We start from the raw sequence: 22,173 nt of genomic DNA, 5'->3' as shown, positions 1-22,173 counted from the left end.
CTCATAGGTTAGCATTGGGTATTCCCTTATACTTTTTGGGGGGTAATTCCATATCAGAGAGGAGAAGCTTTATTTATTTATTGATAAATCCTATCTACTGGTGAGGTTGGATTTAATCTTACTATTGTATAAATGCCATTTTTAGAGAGTGAGCATTTCTCTGCACTTACTGCTCTATTTGCATTGAAACCTGTCTTCGATTGACGTCTGGATTGGGCTGCGAGACAGCTCCATATGTGCATTCCCTGTAGACAGCCACAACACAGGTCACTCAACTGCAACTGCATTCATCTGCATTCTGATTGGCCTGGGGGAGAGCTCCGCTCCCCTTACCGCAAATATGTTCAAGAACGATAATTTATGTCAGTAAGTACAGTATACCTACATCTTATAATCATGTGTGTTTAAATAATTTGTTGTTAGATCGTTTAAATATTGAAAAGGATCTGTTTTTTATAGACATTTTACAAAAACAACTGGTACATTTGGGAATTCTGTAAAGGAAAAACCCAACTGCCGTGACATTGCCAACCACAATGCCGTGACTCGGATTCGAACCGAGGTTGCTGCGGCCACAACGCAGAGTACTAACCACTATACGATCAAGGCGAGCTACTTGGGCTCAATAACGTACAATGACATGAAGAAATTATAATTCGGAACACTCAGGGCTACTCCTGTGATAGGCTGAATGTGTTCATTGCTTCCTCATTCCTTATACAAAGGCTTTATCTCCTCAGTGGTTGATAGGCTGAAACCGTTTCCTGGCCGCCTGCTTGTGAACTGGCAGGAGTCAAAGATCACACATACACTGGTGGGCCTGTGATGGGACACCAATGCAGAGAAACACACCTGGCGCAGATATTCTATTCTGTTTATTAGACCTGCATCTCTCCTGTACCTCCTCAAGCCATCTGTATGTGAAGCAAGAAAGAGTTAAGGAACGGTCCATCTACACTTTTATTGGGAGGATGCTGCCGTGAGCTCCTCCCAGCTAATCACACAAACAGCAGTAAAGCAAGATAACTACACAGTTAGGGGGGACTGCATGGTTAGGTTTTTGAGGAATTATTGAAACTGACCTCAGTGACCCATAATCAGAGCTGTGGCTAATGACTGCATGCCTAATTATGATGAAGCAAGCACCATAGCTCGTAGGGGCCCCACAACACACTTTTCTTAGCTCATTGAATTAAAGTATAAACTTCTGCCATGTGTGAGTGGTAAAGGCTTGTTAATTTTGTTGCTTTTCAAATTCACGTCTGACAACAAGACGAAGGAACATTGGGGCATCAGACGCTTTGGAAAGTAGCCACCAACCGCAGAGAAAGAGAGAAAGAGGGAAAAGACAGTATGAGGTGTGGAGAAAACAGCAGCAGGTACAAGGAGCTCAAATGAGATTAATGGCGCCTAAATAGAGCACGTAAAGGAACAGTTACAAATCTAAGAAAAGAGAAAGAAAAGACTAGGAAAAAACACAGAAAGAGCTTGTAGATGAAATTCTCTTCCAGGAACAGCAGGTTAAGAGAAATTACACAGGGAGCAGTTAAGCTTGTAACACGGGGGAGAATAGAAAAGAAAATGCAGTTTTATGAAGTGTGTTTGCCTAATCCAGCTAGCACTTTTATTTTATTTCTCTATTTGCTTCTTTTATTGGTAAAGTAAGTTTCAAGTGCATGTACAGGTATGACCGAGAGAGCCAGGGTATAATAATTTGAAGCGTTTGCACCAGCGCTAATGAAGGACGAGAGTTATAGCAAAGATATGAAAGGGGGAGCGATAATAAATATGTGATATGGCAATAGTGACACCAAAATAAGCCACCTATTTATAAAACTGACATGGAAGAAATACTAAAGGTTAACTTCTGAAATTGTAGCCGATGTTAAAAAGATTCTCGTTGTCGGCAGGATTCGAACCTGCGCGGGGAGACCCCAATGGATTTCTAGTCCATCGCCTTAACCACTCGGCCACAACAACTGACTGCAAGGTGTGTGCACATAATCTGTATGCAAGTTTTCAAGGTGTCCCACAGCAAATTCCTGATATTCTGCAATGCACTTTTTAAAAATAAGGTTTTTTTCAGCAGGCACATTCTCTCCTAAAAACAAAAATTGCATGCGTATATCTCTAGTTTGGAATACCATAGGCTTGCATGCATACTCTCATGGGTCACTCAAGTTTTTTGGACCCTATTGCACTCTGTTTTCGTGCTCTTTTAGTATATGTCCCATATTAAAGAAGTCTACCATCTTTGAGTATTTGAGGCTCCTTTGTAAGTGCTTTATATTTTTTCCTTGAAGAGCTATATAATAAAGGGGTCCGGGAAGGATTGCATTTATGGAAGATAAAAGAAGGCCCACTTGTCTCACCAAATGCTGTAGAGAAACCTGATGTTTTACTCATGTTATCCTTAGTTCGTTTTTGTTAGACCTTGCATTCTTAAGGTGGTCCCAACCCCACCTTATTGCTTTTCACCTCCGCATTTTGCTGTATCTTTTTGTTGGCCTTAGGACTCTGATCACTTTATCGCTACTAATCAGTGCTGAAGTGCACGTGCTTCTTCCCTAATCATGTGTATAATTGGAGTATACCTGACTGACAGATTTAATTTACTTGAAAGCCCCTTGTAAAGTGGTATACCATATACCCAGGGACTGATTGTGCCGCCCAAAGAAATAGCATTTCAAACCTGTCTCAAGCCTGCTACTGCAGTGCCTGTGCTGCAGTGTACTGCCACTTCGACTTGGCATTTAAAACTACTTGCCAAGCCTTAAACTCCAATTTTATTACATATCAGTAACATCTAAGGTAGGCCCTAGGTAGTCCTAGGGGCATCATGCTATGTAAGTAAAAGGTAAGACATGTACTGTGGTAGTTTGTATGTCCTAGTAGTATCAAACAGTCTATTACATTTTTCACTACTGTGAGGTCTGCCCCTCTCATAGGTTAGCATTGGGTATTCCCTTATACTTTTTGGGGGGTAATTCCATATCAGAGAGGAGAAGCTTTATTTATTTATTGATAAATCCTATCTACTGGTGAGGTTGGATTTAATCTTACTATTGTATAAATGCCATTTTTAGAGTGAGCATTTCTCTGCACTTACTGCTCTATTTGCATTGAAACCTGTCTTCGATTGACGTCTGGATTGGGCTGCGAGACAGCTACATATGTGCATTCCCTGTAGACAGCCACAACACAGGTCACTCAACTGCAACTGCATTCATCTGCATTCTGATTGGCCTGGGGGAGAGCTCCGCTCCCCTTACCGCAAATATGTTCAAGAACGATAATTTATGTCAGTAAGTACAGTATACCTACATCTTATAATCATGTGTGTTTAAATAATTTGTTGTTAGATCGTTTAAATATTGAAAAGGATCTGTTTTTTATAGACATTTTACAAAAACAACTGGTACATTTGGGAATTCTGTAAAGGAAAAACCCAACTGCCGTGACATTGCCAACCACAATGCTGTGACTCGGATTCGAACGGAGGTTGCTGCGGCCACAACGCAGAGTACTAACCACTATACGATCACGGCGAGCTACTTGGGCTCAATAACGTACAGTGACATGAAGAAATTATAATTCGGAACACTCAGGGCTACTCCTGTGATAGGCTGAATGTGTTCATTGCTTCCTCATTCCTTATACAAAGGCTTTATCTCCTCAGTGGTTGATAGGCTGAAACCGTTTCCTGGCCGCCTGCTTGTGAACTGGCAGGAGTCAAAGATCACACATACACTGGTGGGCCTGTGATGGGACACCAATGCAGAGAAACACACCTGGCGCAGATATTCTATTCTGTTTATTAGACCTGCATCTCCCCTGTACCTCCTCAAGCCATCTGTATGTGAAGCAAGAAAGAGTTAAGGAACGGTCCATCTACACTTTTATTGGGAGGATGCTGCCGTGAGCTCCTCCCAGCTAATCACACAAACAGCAGTAAAGCAAGATAACTACACAGTTAGGGGGGACTGCATGGTTAGGTTTTTGAGGAATTATTGAAACTGACCTCAGTGACCCATAATCAGAGCTGTGGCTAATGACTGCATGCCTAATTATGATGAAGCAAGCACCATAGCTCGTAGGGGCCCCACAACACACTTTTCTTAGCTCATTGAATTAAAGTATAAACTTCTGCCATGTGTGAGTGGTAAAAGGCTTGTTAATTTTGTTGCTTTTCAAATTCACGTCTGACAACAAGACGAAGGAACATTGGGCATCAGACGCTTTGGAAAGTAGCCACCAACCGCAGAGAAAGAGAGAAAGAGGGAAAAGACAGTATGAGGTGTGGAGAAAACAGCAGCAGGTACAAGGAGCTCAAATGAGATTAATGGCGCCTAAATAGAGCACGTAAAGGAACAGTTACAAATCGAAGAAAAGGGAAAGAAAAGACTAGGAAAAAACACAGAAAGAGCTTGTAGATGAAATTCTCTTCCAGGAACAGCAGGTTAAGAGAAATTACACAGGGAGCAGTTAAGCTTGTAACACGGGGGAGAATAGAAAAGAAAATGCAGTTTTATGAAGTGTCTTTGCCTAATCCAGCTAGCACTTTTATTTTATTTCTCTATTTGCTTCTTTTATTGGTAAAGTAAGTTTCAAGTGCATGCACAGGTATGACCGAGAGAGCCAGGGTATAATAATTTGAAGCGTTTGCACCAGCGCTAATGAAGGACGAGAGTTATAGCAAAGATATGAAAGGGGGAGCGATAATAAATATGTGATATGGCAATAGTGACACCAAAATAAACCACCTATTTATAAAACTGACATGGAAGAAATACTAAAGGTTAACTTCTGAAATTGTAGCCGATGTTAAAAAGATTCTCGTTGTCGGCAGGATTCGAACCTGCGCGGGGAGACCCCAATGGATTTCTAGTCCATCGCCTTAACCACTCGGCCACAACAACTGACTGCAAGGTGTGTGCACATAATCTGTATGCAAGTTTTCAAGGTGTCCCACAGCAAATTCCTGATATTCTGCAATGCACTTTTTAAAAACTAAGGTTTTTTCAGCAGGCACATTCTCTCCTAAAAACAAAAATTGCATGCGTATATCTCTAGTTTGGAATGCCATAGGCTTGCATGCATACTCTCATGGGTCACTCAAGTTTTTTGGACCCTATTGCACTCTGTTTTCGTGCTGCTTTTAGTATATGTCCCATATTAAAGAAGTCTACCATCTTTGAGTATTTGAGGCTCCTTTGTAAGTGCTTTATATTTTTTCCTTGAAGAGCTATATAATAAAGGGGTCCGGGAAGGATTGCATTTATGGAAGATAAAAGAAGGCCCACTTGTCTCACCAAATGCTGTAGAGAAACCTGATGTTTTACTCATGTTATCCTTAGTTCGTTTTTGTTAGACCTTGCATTCTTAAGGTGGTCCCAACCCCACCTTATTGCTTTTCACCTCCGCATTTTGCTGTATCTTTTTGTTGGCCTTAGGACTCTGATCACTTTATCGCTACTAATCAGTGCTGAAGTGCACGTGCTTCTTCCCTAATCATGTGTATAATTGGAGTATACCTGACTGACAGATTTAATTTACTTGAAAGCCCCTTGTAAAGTGGTATACCATATACCCAGGGACTGATTGTGCCGCCCAAAGAAATAGCATTTCAAACCTGTCTCAAGCCTGCTACTGCAGTGCCTGTGCTGCAGTGTACTGCCACTTCGACTTGGCATTTAAAACTACTTGCCAAGCCTTAAACTCCAATTTTATTACATATCAGTAACCCCTAAGGTAGGCCCTAGGTAGTCCTAGGGGCATCATGCTATGTAAGTAAAAGGTAAGACATGTACTGTGGTAGTTTGTATGTCCTAGTAGTATCAAACAGTCTATTACATTTTTCACTACTGTGAGGTCTGCCCCTCTCATAGGTTAGCATTGGGTATTCCCTTATACTTTTTGGGGGGTAATTCCATATCAGAGAGGAGAAGCTTTATTTATTTATTGATAAATCCTATCTACTGGTGAGGTTGGATTTAATCTTACTATTGTATAAATGCCATTTTTAGAGAGTGAGCATTTCTCTGCACTTACTGCTCTATTTGCATTGAAACCTGTCTTCGATTGACGTCTGGATTGAGCTGCGAGACAGCTACATATGTGCATTCCCTGTAGACAGCCACAACACAGGTCACTCAACTGCAACTGCATTCATCTGCATTCTGATTGGCCTGGGGGAGAGCTCCGCTCCCCTTACCGCAAATATGTTCAAGAACGATAATTTATGTCAGTAAGTACAGTATACCTACATCTTATAATCATGTGTGTTTAAATAATTTGTTGTTAGATCGTTTAAATATTGAAAAGGATCTGTTTTTAATAGACATTTTACAAAAACAACTGGTACATTTGGGAATTCTGTAAAGGAAAAACCCAACTGCCTTGACATTGCCAACCACAATGCCGTGACTCGGATTCGAACCGAGGTTGCTGCGGCCACAACGCAGAGTACTAACCACTATACGATCACGGCGAGCTACTTGGGCTCAATAACGTACAGTGACATGAAGAAATTATAATTCGGAACACTCAGGGCTACTCCTGTGATAGGCTGAATGTGTTCATTGCTTCCTCCTCATTCCTTATACAAAGGCTTTATCTCCTCAGTGGTTGATAGGCTGAAACCGTTTCCTGGCCGCCTGCTTGTGAACTGGCAGGAGTCAAAGATCACACATACACTGGTGGGCCTGTGATGGGACACCAATGCAGAGAAACACACCTGGCGCAGATATTCTATTCTGTTTATTAGACCTGCATCTCCCCTGTACCTCCTCAAGCCATCTGTATGTGAAGCAAGAAAGAGTTAAGGAACAGTCCATCTACACTTTTCTTGGGAGGATGCTGCCGTGAGCTCCTCCCAGCTAATCACACAAACAGCAGTAAAGCAAGATAACTACACAGTTAGGGGGGACTGCATGGTTAGGTTTTTGAGGAATTATTGAAACTGACCTCAGTGACCCATAATCAGAGCTGTGGCTAATGACTGCATGCCTAATTATGATGAAGCAAGCACCATGGCTCGTAGGGGCTGTAGGAAGGTACATCCTGACTATGGTTGCCCCCAACTTTTTGCCCTGTGTTTTAGCTGGTTTTGGACATAGTCGACCTGGGACCCTGCCAATCGGGACCCCAGGCCTACTGCTCTCTCTTTAAAATGGATTCCATGTACCCTAGGTACATTTCCAATTGGTACTGGGCCACCTTATCAGACCCTGTAACTCAGGGCATAGGTGTACCCAGGGCTGCCAGGGGCTGCAGCATGTATTATGCTACCCCTGGCTGGCCTCCTAAATTTGACACAACTGGCTGCATGACAGCTGGGGCAAAGTTGTGTAATCACCCTTTGCTGTAGGTGTAGTATACCTATACCTAACCCTAAAATGGACACACAGATTCCTATCAGTCACTCCTATGGCAGGCCTTGACAATCTGAAGGCAGAGTGCTTGGAATCGTGTGAGATGGTGCTCTGGCATGAGCTGAGCCTGTCTGCAGCTTGCGGAACCAAGTCCTAATAGCTGTTCCATGATATCGCATACCATATACTCTTAAGTGCATTATAATCCTCGCGGTTAAATGCCAACTTTGGTATTGCTTTATCAAAACATGTCGAGTAAGGTGTCATACGAATTGGAATACTAACCCCTCGCCAATTCTGGCGACGGGGTTAGCATTCCACCCTTCTAGAGGGACACGACATGTATGTAACTGTGAACCCCGGTTAAAGTTAACTAAAGCCTCAGCTCCACAAAATGGATGCTGCCACCACAGACACGAGTCTGACCTCCTGCTGCTGGGAGTCCTTCCAGCGAGGGAGGCTTGGACAAAGGGTTTCCTGTCCGGGGCGGTGCTAGCACCATCCCAGACAGGGTTTTGTGTATCCTGGGTAGGCAGGGCTTTTCAGGAAGGTGACTGCTGAGTGGCACCCCGGTGCTCACTACGCATAGGCCAGTCAGAACCAGTTCCAGGGGCACACCAGCCCCTGGCCTGGGGAAGTCCGGCAGGGGAGAGGGGTGTAACCACCCCCCTCCTAGTCCCACCCATAGGCAGGACCTAGTCACCGGGTCAGCCCCCTTTTCTAGTATAAAGATGGGAGCGGGCCCCCTGTTCAAATTAGATCATCTTTGGAATCAAGACACGACTTTCTGCGAAAGGACTTCAAGATTTCTTCATCAAGATTCTCCCTTGTGGCTAAGGAGTAGTCACCCTGCATCCGCAGGCACCATCCTAAAGAGCACTGCGGTCTGCTGCAAGTCCTTCATCACGAATCCGACGACCCAGCTCGACGAGACCCGGCTTCCCTGGCACCTCTGACCTCTACTCACCTCTACAGCAAAGCTGAGAACCGTGAGTGCAACGAGACCTCGAGGGACCGACGATCGCCAAGACTGCACGACATCTTTACAACAAGCCCACCGTGTCCTCCACTGGTGAGTGCTTTGGGGTCCGAGAAGCCCCGACCCTGCGCAGCTCCAGCACCCAAGGTCAGCCTCCCTGCATCTCCACGATCTGCGTGGGGCCCTTCTGCTGTTTGCTGTGCACCGCGTTGTTTGGCTACTAGCCGGCTGGCTTGTGGCCTTCTGAACGACGCCCGACGACATCACTGCTGCTGGTCTGGTTGCTCCAGACTGGCCCTTGCTTCCTTCTTGAAAAGAGGCACCCCGGACCCTCCTGGTCCACTCCAGACACCATTTTAGGTCCACCGCGTGGGCTTGAATTTGCCAAGGCTTTGTTGCCCAATCCAGGGTCCAGCGACGCCGACAGCTTCTATCTTCGTGGGACAGCTCGATCCTCCTTCCTGGTCGCCGACAACGCCTCCTGGTCCGTGAGATCTTCGAGCACAGCGTCACCCACTCACCTAATCGAGGTGGCTACCATCCGGTGCCCTCCTGGTGCCCACTGACTACTGGCTAGTAGTCTCGAACTTGGTCCCCTCTGCTTTCAGGTGTCATCTTCCATCGATCCAGGCTTGGATCCACCGAACTTTCTTCACTGGTCGCCTGCCAGCAACTTCCTTCTTCCAGGCTCCTGGTCCGTCAACGAGGATTCCCGACGTCTTTTGAGTCCTATGCAGCTGCAGCCCCTGGGCTAGGTAACTTCGGCATTTCGGTGCCCCAGCATAGCCTCACTATCCAAGGGTCAGAATCTACTTTCGTTTTCTCCCTACCAGGTCGGGTTCGCCCGAGAACACTAACTTTGCAATTTCTAGCTACCATAGACTTTGTCCCGCATCTCGCGTGAGAGTGCACACACTGCACCCGAGTCCCCTGGGTCTCCCAGAAGTAATCTAACGATTCTATAGTCAAGTCCTAGCGATTCCAAAGCCTATTAGTACTGTACTTACCTGCTAGTAATTTCGCATTCCACTTTTCAAGTATATGGTTTTCCGTGCCCCTCGGGCATTTGTATATACTGTGCTAACTTAAGTATTTTTGTAAGAGTTTTGGTTTGTGCTTAGTACCCTGTCCTCATAAAGAGTACAGGGCTGTTGTGATTCTTAATAAATAACTGTTTATTTTCATAACACTTGTGTGGTGTCCTTTCACTTGGTGTTCAAGGGGTATATGTGTGGTATAACAGCTGGCTTAACACGCCCTCTCGAGTCTTTAGCCTTAGACTGCTCGTATCCACGCTACTAGGATAGCTGGTCTATAAGGTTGACTTACAACCAATCATCAATACTCGTCATTTGCCTCATCCTATTTAGACTTTATTCTAGTTACACTCCCGTTGTATGACAATGTACAAGAATTTAAGATAGGCGACAGAGCCCAGAGCGACCACTTGCCGCTAGAAGCCAACTTAGCATTAAACTGTAAGAACGAAGCAACCGAAATCAGAAGTATGTGCACAGAACATACTACCGACTACAAACGTTTACGATGTAAGATCTCGGACATAGAAACTCTCACAAACAGTGCAAAAACAATAATACAAGTCATACACAATACAACCGACAACCCCATTACCTTATGGGAAAAATTTACAACGGTACTAGGAGAAAAACATGCCAAAAGGAAGAAAGACCAAAAAGGGAACACCACTAGGCATATGTTTGGTAAAGTAACAACAGTAGAAACAAAAAATATCAAGTTCGAAATAAAGAAGATCCTCAAACAGCTCCGGCAAGATCCAAACAATCCGGAAATCCAACTGCAGTTACGCAGGTCAAAGGCACTGCTACAAAAGAAAACTTGGCAAAGGAAGCGGGAACTAAACGAAGACCTATGGGCAAAAATTCTACACAACTCAAAACAGAAGAATAGCTCTAGCTTTTGGAAGATGATTCACAGGCTCCAACAGCCAGACCACAGAGGTATTACCTCTGAAATACCGGAATCAGTCTGGGCCAACTACTTAACAACTCACTTTAACACAACTGACCCCGCAAAAAAGAAAGCCGGAGGGACAAATTCGGAAGAGGGAGCTTCCCGCCAACCGGGAAAAAATGACACACCCGCCTATAAAGAAAACCAAGCATCAAACATGAAAACAACTGGGCCCCGTATCCTAGCAGAGAACGAAGTCGGCCCCAAGATAGTCGTTTCTAGTAAAACAGAACCCGGACAATCGGCCCAAGAAACAACAGACACAATCCTCAAACAAATCTCAAAGGGAAAACTCGAGGGGGCGCCAGGACCAAACGGGATCCCTCCAATATTATACAAACAGGACCCGGCCTTTTGGTGCTCCACACTGATCCCAATATTCTATGAAGCAAGGGAAATAGGAAAAATACCAGCATCTTGGAGAGGGTCGATAATAAGCCCAATCTATAAAAAAGGCGCAAGGATCGACCCAAGCAGTTACCGGTTGATTGCCCTGATAGATGTAGAAGCGAAGTACTATGCAAGCCTCATTTTGAAGGATCTAACAACATGGGCAACAAAAGAGAACATCATCCCAGTCACTCAGACGGGCTTTCGGACGGGCCAGGGAACTTTAACCAACATCATGGCACTAACCCTACTGTCCGACGCAGCAAAAACGGCAAAAAGCTCTCTGTTCGTGTGTTTCATTGACTACAGTGCCGCATTCGACCATGTAGACCGACATAAACTATGGCGGAAACTGAGCTCATGGGGAATCCCCGGCCCCCTTCTACAGCAGCTGGAATTGCTGCACACCGATACATGGGTCCAAATAAAACTGGGATCTGGCACACATCTTTCGAGGAAAATAAAGACCAGCAAAGGCCTAAAGCAGGGCTGCGTCCTAGCGCCAACACTGTTCAACCTCTTCCTCGCTGATCTTCCTGAAGAGTTAGAAACAGTTACATCACACGCACCCCGGTTAGGAAATATCACGCTCTCAAATCTGCTTTACGCAGATGACCTAGTCCTTATCAGCCGGTCTCCTATCGGCCTTCAAAACCTTCTAGATAAAACAAACACATTTTCCAAAGCAAACTCCTTAACAATAAACCTGGACAAAACTAAGGTCATGCCAATGAACTATAATAAAAAACAGAAGCCCGCATGGTACCTGGATAAACAAAGACTGGAACTGGTAGCCTCATATAAATATCTAGGAGTTACAATAGAGGGCAATGGCTCCTCCAAGCACCAACTAGACGCCATCTGTAGGAAGGGCTTGACTTTTCAACTATCAATAAGGCCCTTGCAGAAAGTCCTTCCCGACAGGACATTAGCGCCACTTCTACAGGTAATAAAAGCTCGCCTACTGCCAATGCTCTCCTATGGCAGCGAATCAATGCGGGGTAAAGATGCAAGCACTTTGGACAAAACTATCAGCCGTGCATACAGGGCAATTTTCCATCTCCCTAAAAACTCCTCGCCTGCTCAAATTCGTCTTGAATTCGGACTATTGAAACAATCTGTGGAGAGGAAAGGACAATATGTAAAAAGTTGGCGCAAAATCAAAGAATCGGAGCAAGGATCGTTAAATGCGAACTTATGGACAGAGCTTCACGCCAAAGAAATCTCCCCAGCAAGGGCATACCTAACAAATTCATTGGAGAGCCTAGGATTAAACATGCTTTGGGAAACAAGGACGGACTTTGGGACTTTCAAGAAAACTGTGACAAAGGTCACAAAACTGGTCTCTTCACTCGAGGACAGAGCCACCCTGACCAGGAGAGCACACGGATGGGTAGTGCTCGAAGGGTATGGAGCCATAAAGCCACAAGAATACCTATCAAGGGGACTTACACAAAAAATAAAAAGCAAGTTCTTAAATATGCGCTTAGGCAACATACCCATAGCACATCACCTGGAACCTTGGAAAAGGCCTGATCCATCAAACGCATGTCGCCTTTGTCAATCCGCAAAGGAGGATCTTATACATATTATATGCATCTGTAAAGCTTTAGTGGATGTAAGGCGGTCAATGCTCCGGCCACTATGGAACCAGAAGGGTGTAAGATCATGCAGGCAAGCAGTAATGCTCTGCTTCAACCCCAACGAGACCCAGCTAAACTGTAGAACAGTTAAATATTTTGAAATAGTGGCCAAAAAATTAAATGAAACAGTATAAGGACGCGAACAACCAACCGCACTGGGATAAAGGCAGTCTTCTCAAACGACCCTTAACAAAACTATGAAGATTACTGAGCGAAAATTAATTAAATCAGGGGAATAGAGATCCTGCAACTGCCTTATAACTACAAGAACTCCAACTAAAAAATAGCAGTGATCAATAGGAAGACCCACTACCTGACTATAGACTCTTTGAGATTTTATTAAAGTGTAACATCTTTTTGCCAGGAAAAGTTTTACATAGTCAAAAGACTTTTAATTTCTATTTTTAATTTTTGTGTAAAATTGTGAGTTTTTATTAACTGTGCAATAAACAAATACTAAATACCAATCATCAATAAGGGTTGCTGGACTGATACATAGTGTTCACTAGAATAGTGAGCACTGCATATCAGGCCACCTTCTCACATTGGTGGCAGCGGTGGGATTTGAGCTTGCTGTTGTTTTGCCACACGTATCCTAAGAATATCTTGTTGAAAGATCACATAAGTACTGTTAGTACATATAACTAAGCTTAGAATACTCTGAGTTCTACTGAACCAGCTGTTGTAGCTCCTCAAGGCTTAGCACACCTTGGCTGCAACTCTTAGCAAGGGATCAGTAGGCAAACACATAGTGTAGGTAGGTGCATCACTTACACCACACTAGAATCAGCAAGTCAGACAAAGGAGGAAACTCTGAGTATCCCCTTGTGTCAGTGGACCCTCCACAGGTCCTTACTTCAAAATATGCTGCTCTTAGCTTCCATGAGATGAGACAAGTGTGTACTCTTCGGAAACTAAAACAGGGGTCTAACCCCACCACTTCCTTTCTGATTGGTCTCTTAGAGGCTTATGATGCCAGTAGGGCTGGTAACCCAGACCCTTCTAATCCAGAAGGAAGTTTGCCCTCCTTACAGGGACCCTTTGATAGCCAGGAACATCCCCTCCAGGAAGCAGATGATGCTGAGGATGAGGATGAGGACCAGTTGTCAGGGGATGAGGCAGATAAGGGACAGGTAGAAGTCAGTAGACTAACCAGGTCCAACTTAAGCAGACATGAGCTTGGTACTAGGGGACCCCTGGGCCCACTCTCAGGTCAGCTTAACATTGGGAATGGGCGAGTTAGGTCTCTATCAAGAGGCTCTAACAGATCCTTTCGAACCAATGGCTCTCTCAACTCTTCTCACAGAGGGATGTCTTCCCCTAAGAGGAGAGTGTATGAAGCTGAAGAAAGGGCAATCAAACTGAGGATTGAAAGGGAAGAACTTGCCCTGGCCAAAGAGAGACTTGCCCTTGCTAGAGAGCAAGAATTATGTGGGCTACAGCCCACTGGTGGCAGCAATAAACCTAGCAATAGGGAAAGGAGTTTTGATACAAAGCACCTGAATAAGATAGTGCCCCCCTTTAAAGAAGGGGATGACATCCACAAATGGATTACTGCTTTGGAGAGAGCCTGCACTGTGCAGGGTGTTCCCCAAAGTCAGTGGGCAGCTATCTTGTGGCTCTCCTTTGATGGTAAAGGTAGAGATAAGCTCCTCACCACAAGGGTGGAGGATGCTAACAATTACAAAATCTTGAAGAATACACTGGTTGATGGGTTTGGTTTAACCACTGAACAATACAGGATGCTGTTCAGAGACACCCAGAAAACTCAGTCTCAAGATTGGACTGACTTTGTTGATTGTGCCACTAAGGCTTTTGAAGGCTGGCTACTGGGTAGTAAGGTTACTGATTTTAAAGGATTGTATAATCTAATTATGAGGGAGCAAATCTTAAATAATTGTCAGAACCAGTTATTACATCAGCACCTGGTAGACTCTGAGTTGACCTCTCCACAGGAATTGGGTAAGAGGGCAGACAAATGGGTCAGAACCAGGGTTAGGCCTAAAAACCAGGGTGGTGACCAGAAAAAGGAATCAACCAAGCCTCAAGAGAAGGGTGGGGATAAATCCACAGAGAAGACTTCCCAAGGGCCCCAAAACTCCAACAAGGGTGGTGGGTCCCAGAACACTCCTTCAGAACAGAAGAAACCTTATTGCCATACCTGTAAACAGGTGGGTCATTACAAAAGTGATGCCAGTTGCCCTAAAAATGGTAATAAGGGAAATATACCCCCAGGTAATACTCCTAAACCTCCTGTTACCACTAGTGGTAATCCCCCAGGTGGTGGGAGTGCCCCCAAGAATGTGGTGGGCATTACTTTGGGCAATCAGGAGGACTATGGCCTAGCCAGGTTCCCTGACCACACTCTTGTCTGTGAGACTGGCATGGGGTTTGCCAACTTCACTACTGGACCCCACATTTTGGGAAAGTATAGACAAGAAGTTTTATTGAATGGTCAGAAAGTTGAGGCATTCAGAGACACAGGGGCCAGCCTCACCATGGTGAGTGACCATCTGGTCCCCTCTGCTCAACTGACCCCTGGTTTTACTTATCAGGTGACAGACATTCATGGAGTGAAGAGAAGGCATCCCATGGCAGTAGTCAAGCTCAGCTGGGGTAATGTCACAGGGCCCATGAGAGTGGCAGTGACAGATAACCTACCTGTAGATTGCTTACTGGGGAATGACCTGGAACTCTCAGCATGGGCTGAGGTGGAACAAGAAACTCACTCCAGAATGATAGGCCTATCCAGACAGGTTAGTGGGGCAGTAATAGCTACAGCCCCAGTCCAAGCACCATTCCTCCCTGAAAAGGTTGGAAGGGCAGGGGTAGCCACTGCCCAGGCTCAGACAGACTTTCCAGAGCAGGATAGGAGGACTGTGACAGTCACAGCCCAAACACAAACTGAGTGCCCTCCTGAAAAGGTTGGCAAGGTTGAAATGGTCTCAGCCTCCACTCAAACAGATAGTGAGGTTGTGAAGCCTGAAACAATGGATCACTCCACTCAAACAGAGAGCATTGAGGAGGAAGAAGAGTCTTCCCCCTCCCAGACACAAGGTGAGAGCCAGCCTCCTCAGGGAACTGACTCTACCCCTGTTGAAGGAACTGCCCCAGAGGTAGTCAGGCCTAGCCTGGCAGAGCCCCTGATGGCAGTGGACCCTTCCCAGGTGGGACCCAGTCTGGAGCAGGTAACCTGCCCCTCTCTACCCTGCCTCAGTCAGCCCAGGGCTGAAGAGATCAGGGAGGCCAGTGGTGGACCCCAAAGGGCCCCCTGTCCAAAAGAACCCCTTAATTAGCAGATTAGGATCACTGAAGCTGGTAAACCTAGCCAAGTGAAAATAGAACAGACTCCTGAGGGATCCCCCTTAAAAGTAGTTAGGGAACTCCCACAGCTGGACACTGTTGGGCACAGCCAAACATGGGGCCTAAAAACCCCAGACCTGACCTGTCCCTCCAGTAAGCCAAACAGAGGGACTCAGCCTCCAGCTTTAGGTAGCCAGAGGCTGACCCTGAGAGCTCAGTGTATTTCAGCTAAAGAAAGAAAGGCACACATGATGATTTGTGATTGGAGGAAGTTGAGCCCAAAGGTAGAGGAGCCTCACTTCAGTACTCCACCCCAGCATCAGCCTTCTTCTTTCCCAAGACACACCAAAGGCAGAGATTCCCTATGGTGGAGACCCTCAGATACACTTAGGGTGAGGGGTTGCCTAGTGGACCATGACACAGGGGGAAACCAAGCCAGAGCTGGTCCTTCCTTATATGGCCACTTAGGTAATAGAGGCTTACCTGGACAAGGATAGCCTTATCTCCTTTCGTTTGGGGGGGGGGGGTTGTGTAGGAAGGTACATCCTGACTATGGTTGCCCCCAACTTTTTGGCCTGTTTTTTAGCTGGTTTTGGACATAGTCGACCTGGGACCCTGCCAATCGGGACCCCAGGCCTACTGCTCTCTCTTTAAAATGGATTCCATGTACCCTAGGTACATTTCCAATTGGTACTGGGCCACCTTATCAGACCCTGTAACTCAGGGCATAGGTGTACCCAGGGCTGCCAGGGGCTGCAGCATGTATTATGCCACCCCTGGCTGGCCTCCTAAATTTGACACAACTGGCTGCATGACAGCTGGGGCAAAGTCGTGTAATCACCCTTTGCTGTAGGTGTAGTATACCTATACCTAACCCTAAAATGGACACACAGATTCCTATCAGTCACTCCTATGGCAGGCCTTGACAATCCTGAAGGCAGAGTGCTTGGAATCGTGTGAGATGGTGCTCTGGCATGAGCTGAGCCCGTCTGCAGCTTGCGGAACCAAGTCCTAATAGCTGTTCCATGATATCGCATACCATATACTCTTAAGTGCATTATAATCCTCGCGGTTAAATGCCAACTTTGGTATTGCTTTATCAAAACATGTCGAGTAAGGTGTCATACGAATTGGAATACTAACCCCTCGCCAATTCTGGCGACGGGGTTAGCATTCCACCCTTCTAGAGGGACACGACATGTATGTAACTGTGAACCCCGGTTAAAGTTAACTAAAGCCTCAGCTCCACAAAATGGATGCTGCCACCACAGACACGAGTCTGACCTCCTGCTGCTGGGAGTCCTTCCAGTGAGGGAGGCTTGGACAAAGGGTTTCCTGTCCGGGGCGGTGCTAGCACCATCCGAAACAGGGTTTTGTGTATCCTGGGTAGGCAGGGCTTTTCAGGAAGGTGACTGCTGAGTGGCACCCCGGTGCTCACTACGCATAGGCCAGTCAGAACCAGTTCCAGGGGCACACCAGCCCCTGGCCTGGGGAAGTCCGGCAGGGGAGAGGGGTGTAACCACCCCCCTCCTAGTCCCACCCATAGGCAGGACCTAGTCACCGGGTCAGCCCCCTTTTCTAGTATAAAGATGGGAGCGGGCCCCCTGTTCAAATTAGATCATCTTTGGAATCAAGACACGACTTTCTGCGAAAGGACTTCAAGATTTCTTCATCAAGATTCTCCCTTGTGGCTAAGGAGTAGTCACCCTGCATCCGCAGGCACCATCCTAAAGAGCACTGCGGTCTGCTGCAAGTCCTTCATCACAAATCCGACGACCCAGCTCGACGAGACCCGGCTTCCCTGGCACCTCTGACCTCTACTCACTTCTACAGCAAAGCTGAGAACCGTGAGTGCGACGAGACCTCGAGGGACCGACGATCGCCAAGACTGCACGACATCTTTACAACAAGCCCACCGTGTCCTCCACTGGTGAGTGCTTTGGGGTCCGAGAAGCCCCGACCCTGCGCAGCTCCAGCACCCAAGGTCAGCCTCCCTGCATCTCCACGATCTGCGTGGGGCCCTTCTGCTGTTTGCTGTGCACCGCGTTGTTTGGCTACTAGCCGGCTGGCTTGTGGCCTTCTGAACGACGCCCGACGACATCACTGCTGCTGGTCTGGTTGCTCCAGACTGGCCCTTGCTTCCTTCTTGAAGAGAGGCACCCCGGACCCTCCTGGTCCACTCCAGACGCCATTTTAGGTCCACCGCGTGGGCTTGAATTTGCCAAGGCTTTGTTGCCCAATCCTGGGTCCAGCGACGCCGACAGCTTCTATCTTCGTGGGACAGCTCGATCCTCCTTCCTGGTCACTGACAACACCTCCTGGTCCGTGAGATCTTCGAGCACAGCGTCACCCACTCACCTAATCGAGGTGGCTACCATCCGGTGCCCTCCTGGTGCCCACTGACTACTGGCTAGTAGTCTCGAACTTGGTCCCCTCTGCTTTCAGGTGTCATCTTCCATCGATCCAGGCTTGGATCCACCGAACTTTCTTCACTGGTCGCCTGCCAGCAACTTCTTTCTTCCAGGCTCCTGGTCCGTCAACGAGGATTCCCGACGTCTTTTGAGTCCTATGCAGCTGCAGCCCCAGGGCTAGGTAACTTCGGCATTTCGGTGCCCCAGCATAGCCTCACTATCCAAGGGTCAGAATCTACTTTTGTTTTCTCCCTACCAGGTCGGGTTCGCCCGAGAACACTAACTTTGCAATTTCTAGCTACCATAGACTTTGTCCCTCATCTCGCGTGAGAGTGCACACACTGCACCCGAGTCCCCTGGGTCTCCCAGAAGTAATCTAACGATTCTATAGTCAAGTCCTAGCGATTCCAAAGCCTATTAGTACTGTACTTACCTGCTAGTAATTTCGCATTCCACTTTTCAAGTATATGGTTTTCCGTGCCCCTCGGGCATTTGTATATACTGTGCTAACTTAAGTATTTTTGTAAGAGTTTTGGTTTGTGCTTAGTACCCTGTCCTCATAAAGAGTACAGGGCTGTTGTGATTCTTAATAAATAACTGTTTATTTTCATAACACTTGTGTGGTATCCTTTCACTTGGTGTTCAAGGGGTATATGTGTGGTATAATAGCTGGCTTAACACGCCCTCTCGAGTCTTTAGCCTTAGACTGCTCGTATCCACGCTACTAGGATAGCTGGTCTATAAGGTTGTCTTACAACCAATCATCAATAAGGGTTGCTGGACTGATACATAGTGTTCACTGGAATAGTGAGCACTGCATATCATGCCACCTTCTCACAGGGGCCCCACAACACACTTTTCTTAGCTCATTGAATTAAAGTATAAACTTCTGCCATGTGTGAGTGGTAAAGGCTTGTTAATTTTGTTGCTTTTCAAATTCACGTCTGACAACAAGACGAAGGAACATTGGGGCATCAGACGCTTTGGAAAGTAGCCACCAACCGCAGAGAAAGAGAGAAAGAGGGAAAAGACAGTATGAGGTGTGGAGAAAACAGCAGCAGGTACAAGGAGCTCAAATGAGATTAATGGCGCCTAAATAGAGCACGTAAAGGAACAGTTACAAATCTAAGAAAAGGGAAAGAAAAGACTAGGAAAAAACACAGAAAGAGCTTGTAGATGAAATTCTCTTCCAGGAACAGCAGGTTAAGAGAAATTACACAGGGAGCAGTTAAGCTTGTAACACGGGGGAGAATAGAAAAGAAAATGCAGTTTTATGAAGTGTGTTTGCCTAATCCAGCTAGCACTTTTTTTATTTTATTTCTCTATTTGCTTCTTTTATTGGTAAAGTAAGTTTCAAATGCATGCACAGGTATGACCGAGAGAGCCAGGGTATAATAATTTGAAGCGTTTGCACCAGCGCTAATGAAGGACGAGAGTTATAGCAAAGATATGAAAGGGGGAGCAATAATAAATATGTGATATGGCAATAGTGACACCAAAATAAGCCACCTATTTATAAAACTGACATGTAAGAAATACTAAAGGTTAACTTCTGAAATTGTAGCCGATGTTAAAAAGATTCTCGTTGTCGGCAGGATTCGAACCTGCGCGGGGAGACCCCAATGGATTTCTAGTCCATCGCCTTAACCACTCGGCCACAACAACTGACTGCAAGGTGTGTGCACATAATCTGTATGCAAGTTTTCAAGGTGTCCCACAGCAAATTCCTGATATTCTGCAATGAACTTTTTAAAAATAATGTTTTTTTCAGCAGGCACATTCTTTCCTAAAAACAAAAATTGCATGCGTATATCTCTAGTTTGGAATACCATAGGCTTGCATGCATACTCTCATGGGTCACTCAAGTTTTTTGGACCCTATTGCACTCTGTTTTCGTGCTGCTTTTAGTATATGTCCCATATTAAAGAAGTCTACCATCTTTGAGTATTTGAGGCTCCTTTGTAAGTGCTTTATATTTTTTCCTTGAAGAGCTATATAATAAAGGGGTCCGGGAAGGATTGCATTTATGGAAGATAAAAGAAGGCCCACTTGTCTCACCAAATGCTGTAGAGAAACCTGATGTTTTACTCATGTTATCCTTAGTTCGTTTTTGTTAGACCTTGCATTCTTAAGGTGGTCCCAACCCCACCTTATTGCTTTTCACCTCCACATTTTGCTGTATCTTTTTGTTGGCCTTAGGACTCTGATCACTTTATCGCTACTAATCAGTGCTGAAGTGCACGTGCTTCTTCCCTAATCATGTGTATAATTGGAGTATACCTGACTGACAGATTTAATTTACTTGAAAGCCCCTTGTAAAGTGGTATACCATATACCCAGGGACTGATTGTGCCGCCCAAAGAAATAGCATTTCAAACCTGTCTCAAGCCTGCTACTGCAGTGCCTGTGCTGCAGTGTACTGCCACTTCGACTTGACATTTAAAACTACTTGCCAAGCCTTAAACTCCAATTTTATTACATATCAGTAACCCCTAAGGTAGGCCCTAGGTAGTCCTAGGGGCATCATGCTATGTAAGTAAAAGGTAAGACATGTACTGTGGTAGTTTGTATGTCCTAGTAGTATCAAATAGTCTATTACATTTTTCACTACTGTGAGGTCTGCCCCTCTCATAGGTTAGCATTGGGTATTCCCTTATACTTTTTGGGGGGTAATTCCATATCAGAGAGGAGAAGCTTTATTTATTTATTGATAAATCCTATCTACTGGTGAGGTTGGATTTAATCTTACTATTGTATAAATGCCATTTTTAGAGAGTGAGCATTTCTCTGCACTTACTGCTCTATTTGCATTGAAACCTGTCTTCGATTGACGTCTGGATTGGGCTGCGAGACAGCTACATATGTGCATTCCCTGTAGACAGCCACAACACAGGTCACTCAACTGCAACTGCATTCATCTGCATTCTGATTGGCCTGGGGGAGAGCTCTGCTCCCCTTACCGCAAATATGTTCAAGAACGATAATTTATGTCAGTAAGTACAGTATACCTACATCTTATAATCATGTGTGTTTAAATAATTTGTTGTTAGATCGTTTAAATATTGAAAAGGATCTGTTTTTAATAGACATTTTACAAAAACAACTGGTACATTTGGGAATTCTGTAAAGGAAAAACCCAACTGCCGTGACATTGCCAACCACAATGCCGTGACTCGGATTCGAACCGAGGTTGCTGCAGCCACAACGCAGAGTACTAACAACTATACGATCACGGCGAGCTACTTGGGCTCAATAACGTACAGTGACATGAAGAAATTATAATTCGGAACACTCAGGGCTACTCCTGTGATAGGCTGAATGTGTTCATTGCTTCCTCATTCCTTATACAAAGGCTTTATCTCCTTAGTGGTTGATAGGCTGAAACCGTTTCCTGGCCGCCTGCTTGTGAACTGGCAGGAGTCAAAGATCACACATACACTGGTGGGCCTGTGATGGGACACCAATGCAGAGAAACACACCTGGCGCAGATATTCTATTCTGTTTATTAGACCTGCATCTCCCCTGTACCTCCTCAAGCCATCTGTATGTGAAGCAAGACAGAGTTAAGGAACGGTCCATCTACACTTTTATTGGGAGGATGCTGCCGTGAGCTCCTCCCAGCTAATCACACAAACAGCAGTAAAGCAAGATAACTACACAGTTAGGGGGGACTGCATGGTTAGGTTTTTGAGGAATTATTGAAACTGACATCAGTGACCCATAATCAGAGCTGTGGCTAATGACTGCATGCCTAATTATGATGAAGCAAGCACCATGGCTCGTAGGGGCCCCACAACACACTTTTCTTAGCTCATTGAATTAAAGTATAAACTTCTGCCATGTGTGAGTGGTAAAGGCTTGTTAATTTTGTTGCTTTTCAAATTCACGTCTGACAACAAGACGAAGGAACATTGGGGCATCAGACGCTTTGGAAAGTAGCCACCAACCGCAGAGAAAGAGAGAAAGAGGGAAAAGACAGTATGAGGTGTTGAGAAAACAGCAGCAGGTACAAGGAGCTCAAATGAGATTAATGGCGCCTAAATAGAGCACCTAAAGGAACAGTTACAAATCTAAGAAAAGGG

At 45.5% G+C, this 22,173-nt stretch overlaps 4 non-coding genes across 4 annotated transcripts; all 4 read right to left on the bottom strand.

Moving 5' to 3' along the window:
* Positions 1–1,898: 1,898 nt before the first annotated feature.
* TRNAS-AGA (transfer RNA serine (anticodon AGA)) lies at positions 1,899–1,980 on the bottom strand. The gene has a single exon. It is a non-coding gene; the product is annotated as a tRNA-Ser (tRNA).
* A 2,857-nt stretch (positions 1,981–4,837) lies between these two features.
* TRNAS-AGA (transfer RNA serine (anticodon AGA)) lies at positions 4,838–4,919 on the bottom strand. The gene has a single exon. It is a non-coding gene; the product is annotated as a tRNA-Ser (tRNA).
* A 1,499-nt stretch (positions 4,920–6,418) lies between these two features.
* On the bottom strand, positions 6,419–6,490 carry TRNAH-GUG (transfer RNA histidin (anticodon GUG)). Its single transcript has one exon. It is a non-coding gene; the product is annotated as a tRNA-His (tRNA).
* Positions 6,491–19,674: 13,184 nt separating this feature from the next.
* On the bottom strand, positions 19,675–19,756 carry TRNAS-AGA (transfer RNA serine (anticodon AGA)). The gene has a single exon. It is a non-coding gene; the product is annotated as a tRNA-Ser (tRNA).
* Positions 19,757–22,173: the final 2,417 nt, after the last annotated feature.

The sequence above is a fragment of the Lissotriton vulgaris genome, unplaced genomic scaffold (genome assembly GCF_964263255.1).
Source record: "Lissotriton vulgaris unplaced genomic scaffold, aLisVul1.2 SCAFFOLD_301, whole genome shotgun sequence".
Classification (NCBI taxonomy): Eukaryota; Metazoa; Chordata; class Amphibia; order Caudata; family Salamandridae; genus Lissotriton; species Lissotriton vulgaris.
Note: the sequence above shows the minus strand (reverse complement) of the source record. Positions and strands in the feature narration are given on the sequence as shown.